Here is a 19,262-nt window from a genome sequence, read left to right on the forward strand (position 1 = left end):
CTATGCTGGAACTTTATTTAGAAGAGCTAATTTTGAAGATGACTATTTCTTAGCTTAATTACTTGTCTACTATTCTAAAATAGATGATTTTTTTTGAAACAGAAAGTGATATAAACACAATGAAATTGTGACAAATATTTCATATAATTTGCATATTTTATTTTTATTTCCTGCTGAATACAAGTTGGGAAATTTGCTAAAATATGAACTCCTAGCTCGCTGTCTGTGTTCCTTTCAAGATTCCCTGTTAACCTGCGAGGTCCGGTGGCAAGAACACAGGGAGCTGTTGCTTTGGAGGAGGGTCAGTCGTGTGAAAAGCCCTCTGGTTGTTAGGTAGCACAAAGTGGGACAATGAACAAGTCAGGGGTAACAGGAACTGCCAGACAACAAGCTCCTGGCGGGGTATGCCCTGAGAAATCTGGGTTACCTGCGGCAGCAATCACTCTCATCACAATGGTGGCTTGACACACCTGTATGAGCTGTGACAGTGTGTCCACGGCTCTCAATTTCACAGGCACGTGTTGATTTCATTACTTATCGCCTGTACTTTTACTGGGTATTGGAAGTAACAGAAAATAATGGGTAGGGCTAGTGAGGATTTTTTTTAAATATATTTTTCTGCCTTCCTCTTAGCCTGTAATCAAGTGGGAACAGTAGCAATTGAACTGGTAATCATACAACTCCGTAATTATGAAGTGTGGTGGTGAGCAGTGCTAAGAAAAATCATTACATGATATCTAATATGAGAGGACTAACCCAAGGTTTAGATGGCCTCCTTGGAAGAAAGATACTACAACCAAGATCTGAAGGGTGTGTGAGGATACTTCAAGAGTTTGTAAGGGGAAAAGCTGATGGAAAATGGAATTAAAAGTAAGTTCATCTGGATGAAAACAATTGTGGAATCCATACAAAACTCTTTCATGATACGAGCTATTCTGAACTGTATGAAGACTACTCAATTCCTAGACTTCATTTTTTTTTTTGTATCAAAATAAGCTTTTATTCTAAATTAGTTTTTCAAGAGCTGTTTTTGAGTAAACTTGTATGCAATGAACTGAGACAGGACAGGAAAAATGCAGTTCTGATCAAGCAAGGAAGGAAAACAGAGCTTGAAGTAGAGAGGACGTTTATGTGCTTGAAGAACTGACAAATTCAGGGAATGTGGGCCTGGACAAGGTTTGAGCAGTGGGCTGCATCTCCAAGGATTTCGGAACACTGCCTAGCTTGGAGCAAAGGCTGGGGGTTTCCATTCATCAACACTGGAATCCATCAGAGGCACCGTGCAGTACTGCAGATGTGAAAGTGCCACGTGGAATCTGATAGGGTCTGTTCTAACTGATGGCTTTTATTCTTTGCATAATGGATATTTTTTCCTTTAGAATTCAGAATTAACAGGCAATGTAGAAAAATCCATCGCAAAGTTTATAAAGAAAATCAATGCACATATCTAAGATGCTTTGAAAGCAGAATGAGTTTACTAGTTCCTAAACAGAATTTTCCTCAGTTTAAAAAACAACAGATCCAAGAGAGTGTTTTGCTCGCTCTATGGCAAACAACTCTATTTTGTGCTGATCAGACCCACCTGTGTTTCTCTTGCTATATAGGAAGCTTCTGACCTTGAAGGAAGAGTCATTAATGATAAAACCTAGCATGATGCAGGATATTCAGTACAACCTATTCCAAAAGTGATTTTCATTCTGTTCTAAACCAAGTCACTACCATAACTGTGTTTGTTCTGCTATCCAAGTCAACCACAACGCTGTTCATTTATAAGGGCAAAATGGAATGACATGGAACATATGTCAAATAAACACATTTTTATAAAAATAAATACATATCTCAGTATATATGTATATATACTTCCCATGACTGTGTAAATAAAAGAGCAAATATCCATGAATAAATGGAATACAAAATTTAGATCAAGAAACATACAAATATTTAACAAGAATCGTGTTTTATTTTCATTGGTGATCTATTCATTACACTGTTTTTGCTCGGATATATTATATCTAACGTAACTTTCTTGCTGGTTCCTTTATTTGACTTAACGGAAGTGAAACGTTTTTTGTGAGCTGTGGTACTTACAACATTAGCCCACTAGATGGCAAGATTGCAAAGTTAGACTTAGTGTGAGGACGCGAAAATTGCGAAGCAGGAAAGACTGTAGATTCATTCTTTGTCTGCCAGCAATTTTCTGAGCACTAGAGCTGCTGTGGGATTTTAAGAACAGAGATATCCGAACTACAAATTGAGATAAGAGATAGAGTGGGATGGTCATTTTATTCCTTCCCTAAAGTGACAGGTTGCAATAACTTGCTAACATCAAAGTGGACACAGTTAATTACATAAGAAATGATGAGGACCAGATGACCAAGGATATTTGCTTTTTTTTCATTTAATAAAGGTTATTAAATTTTTGCTTAAAGGCTTGAACTTCAAAGTTTATGACTCTCTTTCGTATTATGTTAAACTTCAATTACACTAAAGAAACAGAAATTTCACATTTTTTTTTTTACTGTTCTCATTTTTACTTTGTCTTTTCCCACAGAATGAAAGAAATAATTAGCTGTGGACTGTCTTGCTCATGTTTTGCCAATTCTGATTCACCGTACAGGTTAATTACCGCTCTGCCCCGATTGTCAGTAAGCTACCTCTTGCAACTGGGTGAATTTCCATGTTTCTTTGTAAAATCTTGCTGTATATCCACTCTCCAAAAACATCAACTGGTAGTGCTCACTCTCAAGCCTGATACTTCTTATTAAAAACCCATTACCTTAATTAATATATACCTTAATATGTGAAATCAGTTAGTCACATAGCTATGCAATATGTTGGTTGCCTTCTGTACCTAGAAGAACGCATCATCTTTGCCTCAAAGGAATACATCTTGACCTTCACCAAAATGAACTAAAGAGCCTGTTTGTTGTGGCAAAAGTCTCGGTAACTCTGCAGAATAAAATTGCTGTTTTGTTCACAACACCAATAATACCTCGATACACATCAGACTTTCAATGCAACTGCACATACAGAAAAACTTTTTGGCTATTCACCGAAGTAGATGAAGCTTTATGTTCAAGATTTTTTTTTTTAGCAGACGTTCAAACCATCTGGTAATGTCAAATATGAACAGATGCGAGTCTCTTTCACTTATCTGCTGGCAGAATCTGTTTAGAAATTAAGATAAGACATCAGGTTCACTATATCCAGTAATAGCAAAAGGTAGAACTAGGCAATTGTTACCAGACCAAGAGGAGCTGATTAGCAATCGGTTTTATTTTTCATGGTCTCTTGCACCTGGACTTCATTTACAAAACCTATTTTTCATGATTGGCAGGATTTTATATTCTTATGAGTCTTTTTCTTTCCCAGGTTATCCATCACCCACTCTCCAATATGAGGGATCTTCAAAAAGATCATGAAAATGAAAATTAGAAACTATTTTAGGGTCTGGCATAGTAGCCTGGTATCTGGAGTCTTGTCTTGCATGCACAGGAATCCCATCAGCATACTGGTTTGTGTCCCGGCTACTCCACTTCCCATCTGGCTCCCTGCCTATGGAATGGAAAAGCAGTTGAGGATGGCCCAAAGCCATGGGATTCTGCACCGGTATGGGGACCTGGAGGAAGTTCCTGGCTTCTGGCTTTGGCTCAGCTGAGCACTGGCTGTTGCAGCCACGTGGGGAGTGAATCAGTAGACGGATCTTTCTTTCTGTGTCTCCTTTTCTTTGTATATCTGCCTTTCTAACAAAAACAAATAAATCTTTAAAAATCCCTATTTTATTTTTGTACTAATATCTGGTTTATAACTCCATTTTTCTATAACTATTTTAATGCAAGAAGGATAAAAACACAGAAAGACCCATTCAAAGAAAGAAAGAGGGCTATCACATCAGCTAATTCACTCCCCTAGTGCCCATAATGGCGGGGACTGATTCAGGGTAAGAGCAGAGAGCTGGGAATTTCATCCAGCTCTCCAATGTGGATATCAGGAATCCAATTACTTGAGCCAACAGCATTGTCTCCCAGACTCTGCCACAGCAAGCGGCTGGGGGTCAGAGTAAAAACTGGCATGTACAGCTTTGTGCTACACGGGAGGTGGATTGCAGCCTCCATGTGTCTGTCTTGGGTTTCTGTCTCTAATCACCACCAGCTATACCTTCTCAAAGCAAATCTCATCTCTCCAACTTCAGAACACTTTTGTATGTTTTAACTAAGTTTCTGCCAGATGTGTGATATTGAATGCATTCATCACCATTTTTGGAAAATCACTTGCACTATTCCTGTCTATGTGTAAGTCCTTAATCTGAACAGAGAGATGGGAGTCTGACATGGCTTCCTCCTTGCTCTTCTTCTAGTCTCAGTCTTCCTTTCCTAACAAGGATTCTTATTCACAGTAAGAAATGCAAATGTCCCTTCAGTATAAATTTAATATTATACAAATATAATCTGACAACATTTAAGCCTCAGAATTAGATGTGGGAATCTTTTACCCAGAATACCATGCACAGAACACAATATAATCACTTGACTTAACTGAAAGGAATACAGAGGAAGCCATTAATGATACTGAAAACTTGTCTTCAATAAGTGCCTTGACAAGACCTAAAATGCACTTGAACTCCAGCGAAGTTGCCATGTCAGACTAGACTTCTATGAGAACACACAGCAGACTGCAGAGCCCATGGCAGCACTATGAAGATGAGCACAGCTGCCAAATTCTCCTGATGAAACAACCCTTGGCTCTGCTTACTGGGTTTCATTTAAGGCACAGAAAAGCAATTCCAAATGTACTAAATAGCTATAAACTAAATAAAACTGCTTTTAAAGAGTCTGGTTCTGTTGAAGCCTATTTTTTAAAGCATCTGTTCATATTGGCCATATTTTGGTGGGGAAACTTGAATTTGTGTAAAACATTTTTGGCTTAGTAAGTATTCCCACTAAATCATACAGAAAAGTGAAAGACTGCTCATCTCCAGGCAAAGTCCTGGGTTAGACTGAATCAGTGCTTGTCCCAGTACAATTCTCCTGCTGCAATGGTAGATGACTCCATGATGACCCAGGCTATTAATTGAGCGGTGCCCTTCAGCCAGTCTATTCACAGAAGCCTAACTCCTAGCGTGATAGCTTTTAGAGACAGAGCCTTTGGCAGTTGTGGATCAATAATGTCATGAGGTGAGGCCTTGGTCTCGCCTTATATAATACCCTTATAACAGCAGACGCCGGAGAGCTTGTTTTTCTCTCTACCGTTGTGCATGTCTGCACTAAGGAACAGCCATGCCAATACAGCCGGAAGTGTGCAGCCCTCACCAGCACATGCTCATGCTGTGCTGATACTGAGCTCTCTGAGCTCCAATCACTCAAACTGTAACAACACCAACGTCCAGTCACTAAGCTACTCAGTCTATGGATCTGATTTGACAGCCTGAGCTAACATGCCTCCCCCTAATTTGCATTTAGCCAATTTGCTTCCAAAGCTGTTAATAGTTCTGGTAGACTTTAAGGCAGTGAAATGTGAACCAAAACATAGAAGCATGCTTTCAATTTATAGAAACGGTGTCTGATAAATCAGTATCCTACAGAAAAATTCAATTCTCAATTCTTGTTGAATATTTGAATCATCTACAAAGTTTTTAAAATATGTGATTAGATTCTATACATTCTGACATATTGATCTGATGTATTGAGCTCATAAAGCCTGAGTATTGGCATTTTAGTCTCAAGTGCAGCGACGGTTGGAAAAACTCTTCAGTAGAATACATGATTGCAGTGGAAAACTGTTGGCCATCTGACTGGTGAAGGGCTATACTGTCATAATATATGAGAAGATGGCATAATGTTGGACAAAGAATGAAAAGGGGAATCCCTATTCCCACAAAACTGTATTGTGGAAAATAATAATAAGATTTTTTAATCCTTTTAAATAAAGGCCTAGAAAAGGCAGTGGAAAATGGTCCAAGTCCTTGGGCCCCTGCTGCCCACATGGGAGACCCATCAGACTTCACATAAGCACCTACTGGTCAACATGACTCTATGTCATTGGAAAGATATGTCATGTGATACAAACTGCTCAGCTCACACTTTCCCCGAGAAACAGAAGCAAATGGAAGTGGTAACATAGTCTGTAAGCATACACGAATTATAAAGTTATATTATCAGATTATATTCATGAGCTTACATGTCTTATTTAATTAGCAAATGTGGCTTGGCCTATAATTTAACAGATAACTAAGTTATTATACTGTGTAGCTTGTATGACTCTTATAGTATTCATGTCTTCACACTAGTAAATAACAGTGCTGGCGACGTCCTCACACAGCCCATTCTTGTTTCAGTTGCATCCAGGAACTGAAATGCTAGAAGTTGTAATTTGTTTCAAATGATCTTCAAGATCTTGGCAAATGGTTAATGAATGTGGCTTAACCAAAACAGAGATGTCATGGATTTTATTCATTTACTTTAGGATTTTATTTTGTCTGCCTACATTTTTTTAAAAATTATTTTTCTTCGGTAAGTTCTGCATATGAAGTTGGGAGAAAAACAAAGGAAATGCAATCCTCACCATAAACTCCTGAGAGATTTCAGAGTATGAAACCAAGGACTTCTGAGAGCAGCCCTGAGTTCCTAACGGCAACAGGATGCACTTAGGCAGCAGCAGCAACAGCAGCAACAGCAGCATCATCATCATCAAATCCCTAATAGCAAACCTACACATCTATTTTAATATTTCTAATTAAAAATAAGTAATAAGAGGTAAGTAAGCATCAGTCATTGTTCTAGCTAACAAAGGCTTCAAGCTTCATATATATATATACAAATACGTACATATTATATATATACGTATTTGAATATATAATATTAAAATATATTTATAAATATGTAAAAATATATAAATGTACATATATGTATATACATCTATATATATTTATGTGTCTATGTGTTCTGAGTCGTGGCCTGTGACATATTATCCATGGCAACCAACATAAGCATGGAGAATTGCGATCGCCTGCTTTTGCGACAATAAAGGATGCGAACTTTTTTTTCCATGAAATTTATTCTCTTAGAATATAGTCAATGAAACAGAAAGCAAAACTGCACCTTACATGAGTGATAAATAAATAAAAGCCTAGGTTTGTGTTGTCCAATTTCTAATTTGTACTGTTTATTTTTAAAAAGGCTCTGGTATGACAAGGTAGGTCTATAAGCTAACACCCAATCCATTCAAGTCCACACAAAATCTGCCCTTTCTCCAACTACTTCCTAGTCTTTTATCACAACAAAGAAGTATTCTCAGTGTATGGACCAGATGTTATCATTCTAGCTTACTAACGTGCATATGTTTGACTAGGGAGGTGAGAAAAAGCTTTAACAAAGTTTCATTGAACAAAGTTTCATTGAACAAAGTTTCATTAAGTTTTTGAGGCTCTCACATTAAAACATTGTGGTATTTTTCATGGAAGAAATATTTTGTCAGAACATAAATAGATGTTTATTAGTGTTTTCTACTTGAAACATGTTTTTAAAGATCTATTCATTTTATTGGAAAGGCAGATGTACAGAGAGGAGCAGAGACAGAGAAGAAGATCTTCCGTCCTCTGATTTGTCCCCCCAAGTGGCTGCAACTGCAGGAGCTGAGCTGATCTTAAGCCTGGAACCAGGAATTTCTTTTGGGTCTCCCATGTGGCTGCAAGGTGCCAAGGCCTTGGGGCATCCTCTACTGCTTTTCCAGGCCACAAGGAGCTGGATGGGAAGTGGGGCCGCAGGGACACAAACTGGCACGTATATGGGATCCTGGTGCATACAAGGTGAAGGCTTTTAGCTAGCTACTAGGCTACTGCACTGGCCCCTACTTGTAACATTTTAAAAGTGAACTCAGATTAAAGGAAAGCAGATAACAAACCATTTTATTGAGAAGAAGCAAGGATTTTTTTTTTTTTTACTTCATGTAGTTTGAATTTTATTTGGTTGTCATTGTCTTGTTATAAACTATAAGTTTACGTTGGAATATAGAGCATACAAATATAAAAAAACATGTTGGGAATAGATTAATACAGATACTGGTCTTATTTAGAGCTCTGGTTTTTGTAAAATTATAAACCCAACCAGTCGTCTGACTGTATCTTAATACAGGCATTTTGCATAGTTGACAAACATGATATTTTTTCAAAACTGGAGGAATTATTTTGAAAAACAATTTCAAGTTTCCTACATTCTCATCTATGAAAATAAACATGTAGATTTTCTAACTTTGAGATGCCATAAATAATAATATCAATAAATATATTCAAACTATGCTACTTTGTTTTTATTTATTCAAAAAGAGTTATGGTATACCTAAATTGAATCAGGCATTTTTCTAGCTGTTAGGGATAAAAAGGTGACCCATATTTCAAAAATTCTCTCTTCCTCGAGTTCTCATTTTAGTTATATGTTTAGGGTTTACTTTATAACTATAGGGCTTCTTATAATAAGAAAAATAAAACATTTTAAAACTATGCGCCTTCCAAGAAGATATATGAGCAGCTTATAAACTCATGAAAATGTGCTGAACAGTTGTTAGAGAAATACACAGTGTAACCGAAATGAGATAGCGTTTCCGTCACTAGATTGGCTAGAAATATAAAATGGCACACACACATTTTGGAAAATAGCTTAGTAATTCCTCAGATGTTAACTACAGTTATGACCCAGCGATTCCACATCTATATACCCAAGACAAATGAAAGCATGTGCACACAAAAGCTCAAACATGAATGTTCACAGGCTAAGCATGCCTTATAACACTCAACCGTGGACGCAACTTGCTTCTTTCAGCTGATGAGTGGAGGTACAATATATCTAATATATCCATAAAAAGAAATTTTGTTCACTGGTAAAAAGGATCAAACTTCTCATACGTGTTATGAGATGGATATGCCTCCAACACGGTATCTTATTCTGAAGAAGCTGAATAAAACATGAAATGTCTAGAGGAGGGAAAATCTACAGAGATACAAGTTCCATTACTGGTTACCTGGGGAGAGAAGGGGGATGAACTGGGAATTGGCATAAGGGTTCTGATGGTGCTGAAAGTATCCTGAGCTGATTTATCGTCATGATTACATGACTCCGAAAATTTGTTAAAGATCATCGAATTATAGTCTTCAAGTGAGTGAATTACACGATATGTGAGCATAATGCAACAGATTTATGTCAAGAAATATACGACTTTAAGGAATTCATTTTTATGCAATAATTTTACTGAGCTGTAAGACACACACAAAAATATCACACACTTTCAGATCATAAAATTTTATAGGTCTCCTGGTTCTTCCAGTGGGAACTGCCATGGAGATTTCAAGACAGAAAGAAAAAATCCCTAAGGAATTATAAACACTAATGAGAATATGGTTAGCCCTCAGGGTCTGCATCTCATGGATTCATAAACACCACTTTTTCTTATGAAAAAGAAAATGTCACTCTGAATTATCATTATCATCATTATCATCATCATTATTATCATCATCCTTATAAAGCCAAAATTGGATGACTACTACTCTGGCAACCAAAAGGCCTAGTAAATGCCAGGGAGTATCCTGGATGTTTCACTTTTACAGTGAATCGATATTTTTTCCAAATGATTTTTAAATTTGTGAATACAAGGTTCCTTTGGGTTAGCCATTATTATTTTCATTTCCAGTGAGAACATGAAGAGTTTGGGGAAGTTAATTGGCTAGGTCCAGGTCATGAACCTGGGTAAAAAATGGAACCCGAGACTATCAGCCTGTACCTATATGTCATTAAAGCCCCAACTCTGTGTCCTTGTCAGTAAGCAACTAAATAACACCTGAAAGTTACTCAAAAAAACTGAGAAATTTCCAGATTAACTGGGCAATTTTACTCATAACCCATTCCTTAGTGGAAGGGAGACCAACTTCTGCAGGCATGAATTGGCTGGGGAGTGAAGCTCTTGCTCCTAAATTCAGGTACATTAGCTTTTCAGAACCTTTGCAAAAATTTAAAAAAGCTGCAAAGAAACCTGACACATTTCTAGCAGATGACTTGTCCACAAAACAGTACTGTGCAAATTCCTAGTCATATATTTTCCATGTACAAGGTACTTTCTCTTGGAGCTCATTAAGCTTTCAAATGTATATATGTGTATATATATATGTGTGTGTGTGTGCATATATATATATGTACAGTGGTTTCATGTAATCCTTGTGAAGTTACACCTGTTTTTCAACTTAGGTAAGAAGTCAACCATTCAAACAAACTCAGACTGCCTATGTTAATGAAGAATGAACCAGTGTGTTTCCCAAAGTGTGGGATATTCCAAGTCATTTAAACGGCCGCAAAAATTGGACATGACATTTTACCCACCCCCCCAGTTAAGAACATTAGCCTTTTACTGATTGTCTTTCAATTTTTCTGATTAAATTGATAAGAAAGTACTAGTTGGTGGTGCGAGATGAGTTAAAGTTGCATCAGCACTTGCTGAGGTCCATTTTCATCAAATAAATAGATAGCCTTAGGCTAAAAGTCTTAGAATGCAGTTGTATCTAGGGGAATCCAGTGCCAAGCCTTTGTAAGCATTATTTTATATTGTAAGTTGTACTGTTACACTGGCAAGCTATAGCTACACTGTGAGTTATACTGGTTGTCAACTAACAAGAATATACATTTTTCTACAACAAAATACATAAGAAAATGAAAACAATTATTACATTCACATAAAAATACCTATTAACCTAGAGACTATAATATCCAGATGTTAAGTTATAGTACAGTATGCATTTCTATTTCCAAATCAAAGATGGACTCCCAATAAAGTTGTTGAATATATCTTGACAACAGGATTCTAGACTCTGCCATTGTCCATACCTGCTATGTCAGGATACACTTAAATAACAGAACGACGGACTTATGACTATTATACTAATATAGGGGAAATCAGTGAGTGAGTAGAGAGGAGAAATCCCAGACCTACGGAACTGTATCATGAAATCAAAAAATAAGTAAATAAATAAATAAAATTTTAATAAAGAAAGTAAAAAAAGAAAAAAAATGACAGTATGTGGCTGGCAACATTTTAAGAAATACAAGATAGTGTTTAGCAAATCAGTGACAGCATTGACCTTTAAGAACTGAATCAAAAAAACAGAAACATTAGGAACTACCATAGTTAACTCTTTGTTCACTTGAGAAATCTTTAATTATGGAAACGGGTAGCCATTTTGCTGGTTAAGCTTTCATGACCTCGTTAGGTAAATATCTGAGAGTGTACTTTTCCTATCTATGAGATGCTTGTCTTTTACCTATCCACACGCTCTCAAGGATCCGTGTTCTTTCCCACTTTCCTTCTCCAATCCTATCTGTAAGATCTTTTACGCACATTGTGAACCCAAATCTCTGTAACTACATAATATGCTACTGTTACTTGGGAGTGTTTGAGTTTTCTCATGGATCAAAGTCTAAAGGGGCAGGGACGTAATGTTCAGGTTGCCTGGAAATAGCATGTTCCTTTTTGAAAAGACCAAATGAAGGTGTTCACCTAAACTCCTTATCCCAGAAAATAATCCAATCTTTCCAGGTAACATGAGAATTACTGAACACAGAACAAATACAAGGGGACATTAAGTTCACAAACAATGGAATTTAAAAGATAAGTTTATACTGGCATGTGCACATTTGGAATTCAGTCTTCGAAGAGTCATTGAAAATTCCATGAAAAGGATATATTATGAAAAGAAAAACAACAAAAAATCAAAAAACAACTGTGCCTGGAACCCAACCTGCATTTGCATAAAAATCCCATTTAATTCCATTTTACATGAGCATTTCAAACCGCCCTTTCGCATTGCTTCTAATAGCACTATGACATTGATTTTCCCGTGCGATGTACTAGAAAAGGGAAGCACATTACCTGTAATGAGGAATGCCCTGTTACTCTGATCTTCTCATCCTGTTGTCTAGCTTGCTATTTCTCTGGCTATGGATTTATGACCATGTACATAAGAATTGTCTGGGAATTGGTTTAACACACATATTGGTAGGTATTCCTCAGCTTTGTAAATCAAGAGTGAGCGTAGGTGGTCTCTGGCCACCTGAACCTGAACCTCCTCTAAGTCATTCTTACGCACACTGATGTTTGAGAACAACCACTATATGCACAGTGCTCCCCATTTCCAAGTTCACTTTTCCTAATTCAATTCAGTAATGACAAGAGCTGCTTGGCTTCTCAGGGAACAAAGTTAAAACGTACCTGGCTTCTCTGACTTCAAAATTTGGGGATTCTTTTTTCACACTTTGTCTTTCTAGCCTTATTGTTTTCCACCAAAACACACCAGAAAATGGATGAAAATAGAGAAAAGGAGGAGAGGATAGGAGGAGAAGCAGGGAAAGCCAGAACTGAATATGTGGGTGGGGAACTGATGTCCCTCTGATGGTAGCTGTTCTACAAGGTCTGGGTCAGAATGTGGAAAACCCCAGGCTTCCTGCAGCCACTGTCCTCGCTCTCTAAATACAATAATTTTTGTTGCTGAATCCCTAGTGCCATGAGGGTTGCACCCAGGCTGCCATTCTTGACCCGACCTTCCTAGCTCTCCTCAAATGAATCTTTTTATTTCATTATTATTATTATTACCATTTTATGATACATAGGCCCTGACATTGATTGTCACATTTGATGTACCACATAGGCCCTGGGATTTCCAAATAAATTAAAAATTTTTTTTTTTTAAATTAGAAAGTCAGATATGCAGAGAGGAGGAGAGACAGAGGTGAAGATCTTCCATCTGCTGATTCGCTTCCTACGTGACCGCAATAGCTGGAGCTGAGCTGATCCAAAGCCAGGAGCCTGAAGCTTCTTCCAGATTTCCCACATGGCTGCAGGGTCCCAAGACCTTGGGCCGTCCTTGACGGCCGTCCCAGGCCACAAGCAGGGAACTATATGAGAGGCAGGGACATTGGGACACGAACTGGCACCCATTTGTGGTCCTGGGCATGCACGGCAAAGACTTTAGCCTCCAGGCTACCACGCCAGGCCCCCAAAGAATCTTTAAGAGCTCATATCATCTGGAGACTTTTTAAGCTGAGTCTCTAATTATTACACACATTCTGTATTTCACTTTTGTCCCTTGAAAAGCAGGGAAGTTTAATACAGCATGTCCTATTTTAAGTCTTTTCATTTCTGAGAAGAAAGGATCTGGCTTCTCCTTATTTAAAGATGACAGCAACTGGTGGTTGCGGCCTAGTTGGAGCGACCCACACTAACCCCCACCAGGCCTGCCCCCTACCCTGGCATGCTAGTCTCCAGTATACAGTTCATCTATGAGAATATATGTATATTCATGTTTGCATATACATCTATGTATTTTGCATGAAGATTGTCTTAAATCAGAGGAAACATATGATACTTGTCTTTTGGGATTGGCATATTTCACTGAACAAAATGGTCTCTAATCAGGAACATTTTGCTGCAAGTGGTTGAATTTCATTCTTTTGGATGGCCAAGTAGCATTCTACAGTTGCTTTATTCACTCCTCTTTCGACGAGCATCTGAGTTGTTTGCACATGTTCGCTGTTATAAATATAAGGTTGCAGGTGTTTTTCTCATATGCAGTCTTAGTTCCTTTGGATATATTCCCAGGAATGGGATAGCTGGGTCATATGCTAGATCCATCTTAGCACTCTCTACACTGACTTCCATAGTGCTGTGCTAGCACCCAACAACAGTAGCGTAGGACACCATTTCCTACACATCCTCATCACAAGTTGCTGTTATGTGATTTTTGCCTGTAGGCTGTTCTCCCTAGAGCTAGATGGAACCTCAACGTAGCTTTTATTTACATTTCGCTAATAGCTAAGAAATCCGCTTATTTTTTCACATGTCTATTAGCCACTTGAATTTGTTCTTTGGGAAAAAACACCTGCTCATTTCCTTCACCTGTTTCTTCACAAAGCTGTTTGTTTTGTTGTTGTTGTTTATGAAGCTCTTTGTTAAATCTTGGGTATTAGTCCTATCTGTTGTGTAGTGTCAAATATCGCCTTCCATTCTATTTGTTGCCTTTTGCTTTGTTGTTTCCATTGTTGTACAGAAGCTTCTTAGTTTGATGTGATTTCATTTGTTATCTTTGGCTTGACTAGGAATGACGCAGTTAAATATACCATGACAATGTGATAACAGATTTTCTACCCTTTCCTATACCTGCAATTTAATGATACACTTGGTAGCAGAATGTGAAGCTTTAACTATTACTAACGAAGTATGCTATTATAATAGGGAGAAGATGACTGGAGGGGAAATAGGGAAGTGGCAGGTGGAGAAGGAAGGAGAAATCCCTGTACATTCAAGACTGTATCATGGAAAATATTAATAATAATGTCACATTCCTTTTAAAAATCATTTTTCTTGTGAATAATAATGAAACTAAGTTGCAATAATGGCTATTCAAGAGAAAGTTCATCTGTACACCATGAAGACTAAAACCTAAGTTAGAACTTAACAATTTGGAATGCCAAACTCAGCTAATATATCAAAAACTAACAAAACAGAACAAAACAAAAAACATACAGATTCAGAACAATGTACTTGACCAAGTTTTCAAAAATAGCTTTACCATACCTTGGGAAATCAAAATTCTGTTTTCCTTATGATTTTAATTCACCATTTCATGTTGCCACAAATGTTACTTTTTTCTTTTTTTTACCAGTCCCCATCCCAAGTTTTTTTTTCTTTAGAAACAGAATTTAGAAATTTGCAAAGTTGAGATTGACAGGTGCAAGCTTGACCTTGTGTCTATCAAAAGAGGATGTTCAGGTTGGTGCAAAGGCTCAACTGGATAATTTTCCCCCTGCAAGTGCCAGCATCCCATATGGGCACTGGCAAGCATCCATGCTCTTCCACTTCTGATCCAGATCCTTGCATGTGGCCTGGGAAAGTTGTAGAGCATGGCCCAAAGCTTTGGGACCCTGCACCCATGTGGGACATCCAGAAAAGGCTCCTGTTTCCTGGCTTCTGATTGGCTCAGCTCTTCCTGTTGCAGCCAGAAGGTCAAGTTTTTTCTGTCTCTTCTCTACACAAGTTTACCTTTCCAATAAAAATAAATAACTGTTTAAAAAGAAAAGAGGATATTCAAGACTCCAGAGAAAATTACTCTGATAGGTAATTAATATTGCTTCATTTACCTGATAATATTTCAATGGACTTCAATCTTACTTGCAATAAGAACCAAGCTTCTTATTGTAATTATTGTCTGCACAGAATCAACCTCTATCACCTCATCTTTGTGATCACTGTTCACCACTCCTTGTATCCCTGTGACAACATCTTTCTGTACCTTCTTCAAGCAGCTCAACTGTGTGCAACTCCAGGCCTTAACACTTGCTGTTCTGCCATCAATGTGCCTGCACAACAGGCATCCTGTCCATCATTTCCAAATTCAAACTTTATGTCTTCAGAAGGTGAGCCATGCCACTATCACTTCACTCACTAACACATTAGCATATCATCCCTATTTGAAGTCTATGCATATTGTTTATTTCCACATAATTAGTGAGGTGATCTTCAGGAGAGAGTGGACCCTGACTATATGACTTCTGGAATGCTGTCTAAGACAGAGTAAGGACTCCCAGAAATTGTTTGAGGTAGATGGCAAAGAGAACTGTGGATAATTTCTTCCATCCCTCTCCATCCAGACTGCTACTTTGTAGAAGATTCAAAGAGGTGATGTCAGCTAGATAGTTGACTAGAGGTGCCTGTCATACTTTTCTCCACAACAAAGAACTCAAAGGAAAAGCAACAGTAATTTTTACTGGAAGAGAGTCACAGTGTAGTGTGGATAAGGGAGAGACAAGATGCAGAATAGTGATATGCTATGGCTTTATAAAGGAGAGACATAAAAACATTAAACCTATGACCTCATTGCTCAAGATCAATTCTGAGTGGATAGAGACTTTGTTTAGTGCGAAAAAGACAACTAAGTGAGTGGAAACAGCTTCCCATCTGATTCCAGACTTTTGTGGATCAGGTAGTCTAGGGCTGCCTACTCAGCTGCTGTCTGACAGAGGCTCATGGCACTCCCCATTCCTACCACAAACACAGATGTCTTCACTGCTAGAGAAGCTTCCAGTCTTCACAGGCCCTGAGCCCAGTTTAGGGAGGTACCAGTTGACCGTACCATTGAATTGCCTCATTGAATTCCACATGCTGTGCCCTCCCTCATTTATGTCGCTTTTGGAAAATTACAGCTTGAGACACTGCCCACTAAGCATTCTGTGAAGCAATGGGGCAGCTGCCCTCAGAAACCTGGCCAACCCAGCCCCGAAAACTAGCTGAATGGCTGTATTCACCCCCATAGCTGTGGGAGGGACCTGTACAAGCTTACTCTGAGTAGTTCAGCCCGCAGAAGACCCTAGGAAAGAGTTGGACAGCCGTGTGACCCCTCTACTACTCCAGAAAGCAGCTGATCAGGTAATCCAGAAACTTGGTCCACTGAAACCTGAATCTGGTGAGAAGCTGCTCCATTCACACTAAGTCCCAAGAGGTGCCTGGGCAGCTTACTTTGAAGTAACTTTGCATCAATATGGGAATACGGAAAAATATGTGAACTTGACAACTCTTAAAAACATCATAACCCTCTAGCAACACACTCCAATTATAAACAGATGAAAATTCCTTGATTAAACAGACTGGCTCAATAGATGAAAAAAATCCAAATTTGTTATGCCAATAAGAAATCCACTTCACCAGTAAAAGCACACATAGACAAAAAGTGAAAAGATGTGAAAAGATATACTGTGAAGACACAAGTCAAAGTAAACAGAAGTAGCTATATTTGTATCACATAAATTGAAATTAATGGCAGAAATTATAAAAATAGACAAAAGGGGCATTATCCAATAATATATATGAATTATTCAATAAATTATTCATTGAATAGATGAATTCAAAAATGGAAAAACAATTTTTATTAAGTATGCATCCAGTGCTGGAATACCTCATTATATAAAGCAATAATTATCATATACGAGAGATAGAATCTGATGCAACAACAGTGGGGAACGTCAACAATAAATTTAGAAACCAATGAAAAGAGGATCTTTGACAATTTAAAAACCTATATGGGTCTTAAACATTTTAAAAAATTACAAATGGATAAAGAAAGAAATAAAAAAGGTCAATTGAAAATTTTCTTTAACAAAAAGAGACCACATCCTGCTATGACATATGAAACACAAGAAAAGCAATACAAAGGAGAAAGCTTATAGTGCTTACATTAAAAAAATGATCTAAAATTTCATAACATAATAATGTAACTGTAGAGACTTGAAAAGCAAGAAAAAGTCATTGATAATCAGCAGAAGGAAGCAAATAACAAAGATTAGAGTACAACATAGGAAATGAGGACTTACATATATTGTATATATATTATACATATGTTGCATATATATATATGCAAGAATATATATATCAGGGAAATAAAGAGCTGTTCTTTGAAAACCAACTGTATTTGATAGCCTACATCCTATTGAATGAGGAAAGCTAAAATCATTTTATCTGAGAAGAACTTGATAAAACTCTAGGTACACTAATAGAGAGAGGCAGTGCTTAGATAAGTAAAATACGATAAGAAAGAGATCAAATTAGTATCACAATGAATGTATTATTATATTATGAGGAACTGATACTTAAAAGAATACAAACTGGATATTCTAGAATGAAAGAATATATGTATGGACACATACAATCTACCAAAATTGAACCACAGTCAAGAGGACATAAACAGTCTGGACAATGCAATAATCAGTCATGAGTTTGAATAAGTAATAGAAAGTTTCCAAATTTTAAGAAATGCCCAAGGTGAATGGTTTTATTACTGAATATTCCCAAATATCTGAAGACCAACTAATGCCAATTCTTAAATTATTACAAATTATTGAAAGGTTGGAAATACTTTCAAACTTCCAAACAGCATTACCCACATACTAACACCAGACAAGACCATGATACAAAAGTAAACTACAACACAACATCCCTGAAAAACACAGATGTTAAAATTCTCACCCAAATGTTAGCACATGTGAAAAAGGGCTGACGCTATGGTGCAGCACACTAACCCACTGCTTCGGGTACCAGTTCCAGTCGCAACTGCTCTGCTTCTGATCCAATTCCTCGCCAACACACTTAGAAAGCAGCAGATGAGGCTCCAAGTACTTGAGTTCCTATTACTGCTCTTAGCCAATGTGTCCTTGTAGGGACTGAACTAACACGTGGAAGATCTCTCTCCCCTTCTCTCCCTCCCATCCTTCCCTCCTCCATTTGTCACTCCATCCTTCAAATACAAACAGTCGAATAAATAGATAAATATATAAATAAATTCTAAAAATACTGTATACTATTATCAACCAAAATCCACACCAAGGACACAAGGAAGGCTCATCATACAAAAATAATAACCATAATATATCACACGAATAGAATAGAAACAAAAAAAATCAAACATCTGAAAATATATGGATATACATTTTCACTATCCTTATTCAATACTGTAATAAAAATCTTAGCCAGAGCAACTAGACAAAATAAATAAATAAATACTCGCAAACAGCAAAGAAGGTGGTCAAATTATCCCTGCATTCAGAACATAAGATTTTATTTACAGGAAAACATAAAGGTTTTGGCAAAAAAAAAAATCAGTTAAACTTATGATCACATTTAGTAATGGTTCAGTATACAAAATACACATTTGAAAAAAAAATCTGTATTTTTTATTTATCAATAACAAAACTTTTGAAAAAGAAATCAAGAGTCATTTTTATAACAGTTACAAAAATTCTAAATACCTAGGACTGCATTAACCAGGGAAGTTAAATCTCTATAATGAGAATTGTAAAACACTGATAAAATTACAGGAACCTGAGAAAAACAGAAAGACATCGAAGTCTAGTGCTGTTAGAACTAACGCTGTTAACAGCAAAAACAAAGCCAAAACCACCTAAGATAATACACAAATTTAATGTAATTTCTATCAAAGCACCAGTGACAGTCTTCATGGAAATATGAAAAAATGCTCTTAAAGTTTCTTAAACTATAAAAGATCCCACTATACAAAATATCTCATGTATAAAGAACAAAGCTGGAGGCATTACAAAACTTTATTTCAAAAATACCAGAAAGCTGTAATAACCAAAACAGCATGGTGCCAACACCAATTGCAGAGCACCAACAATGGAAAAGAATACAGAATAAAGAAATAAATCCACAAACGAATGTGCAGCTGA

The 19,262-nt window shown here is 37.2% G+C and overlaps 1 protein-coding gene across 3 annotated transcripts in view; it reads right to left on the reverse strand.

Annotated features, from left to right (window-relative positions):
* ARHGAP24 (Rho GTPase activating protein 24) overlaps positions 1 to 19,262 on the reverse strand; it is a 397,185-nt gene that overhangs the window by 18,894 nt on the left and 359,029 nt on the right. The gene's annotated exons all lie outside the window — the stretch shown is intronic.

Source organism: Ochotona curzoniae, unplaced genomic scaffold, assembly GCF_017591425.1.
Source record: "Ochotona curzoniae isolate NIBS_2020 unplaced genomic scaffold, NIBS_Ocur_1.0 scaffold_4506, whole genome shotgun sequence".
Classification (NCBI taxonomy): domain Eukaryota; kingdom Metazoa; phylum Chordata; class Mammalia; order Lagomorpha; family Ochotonidae; genus Ochotona; species Ochotona curzoniae.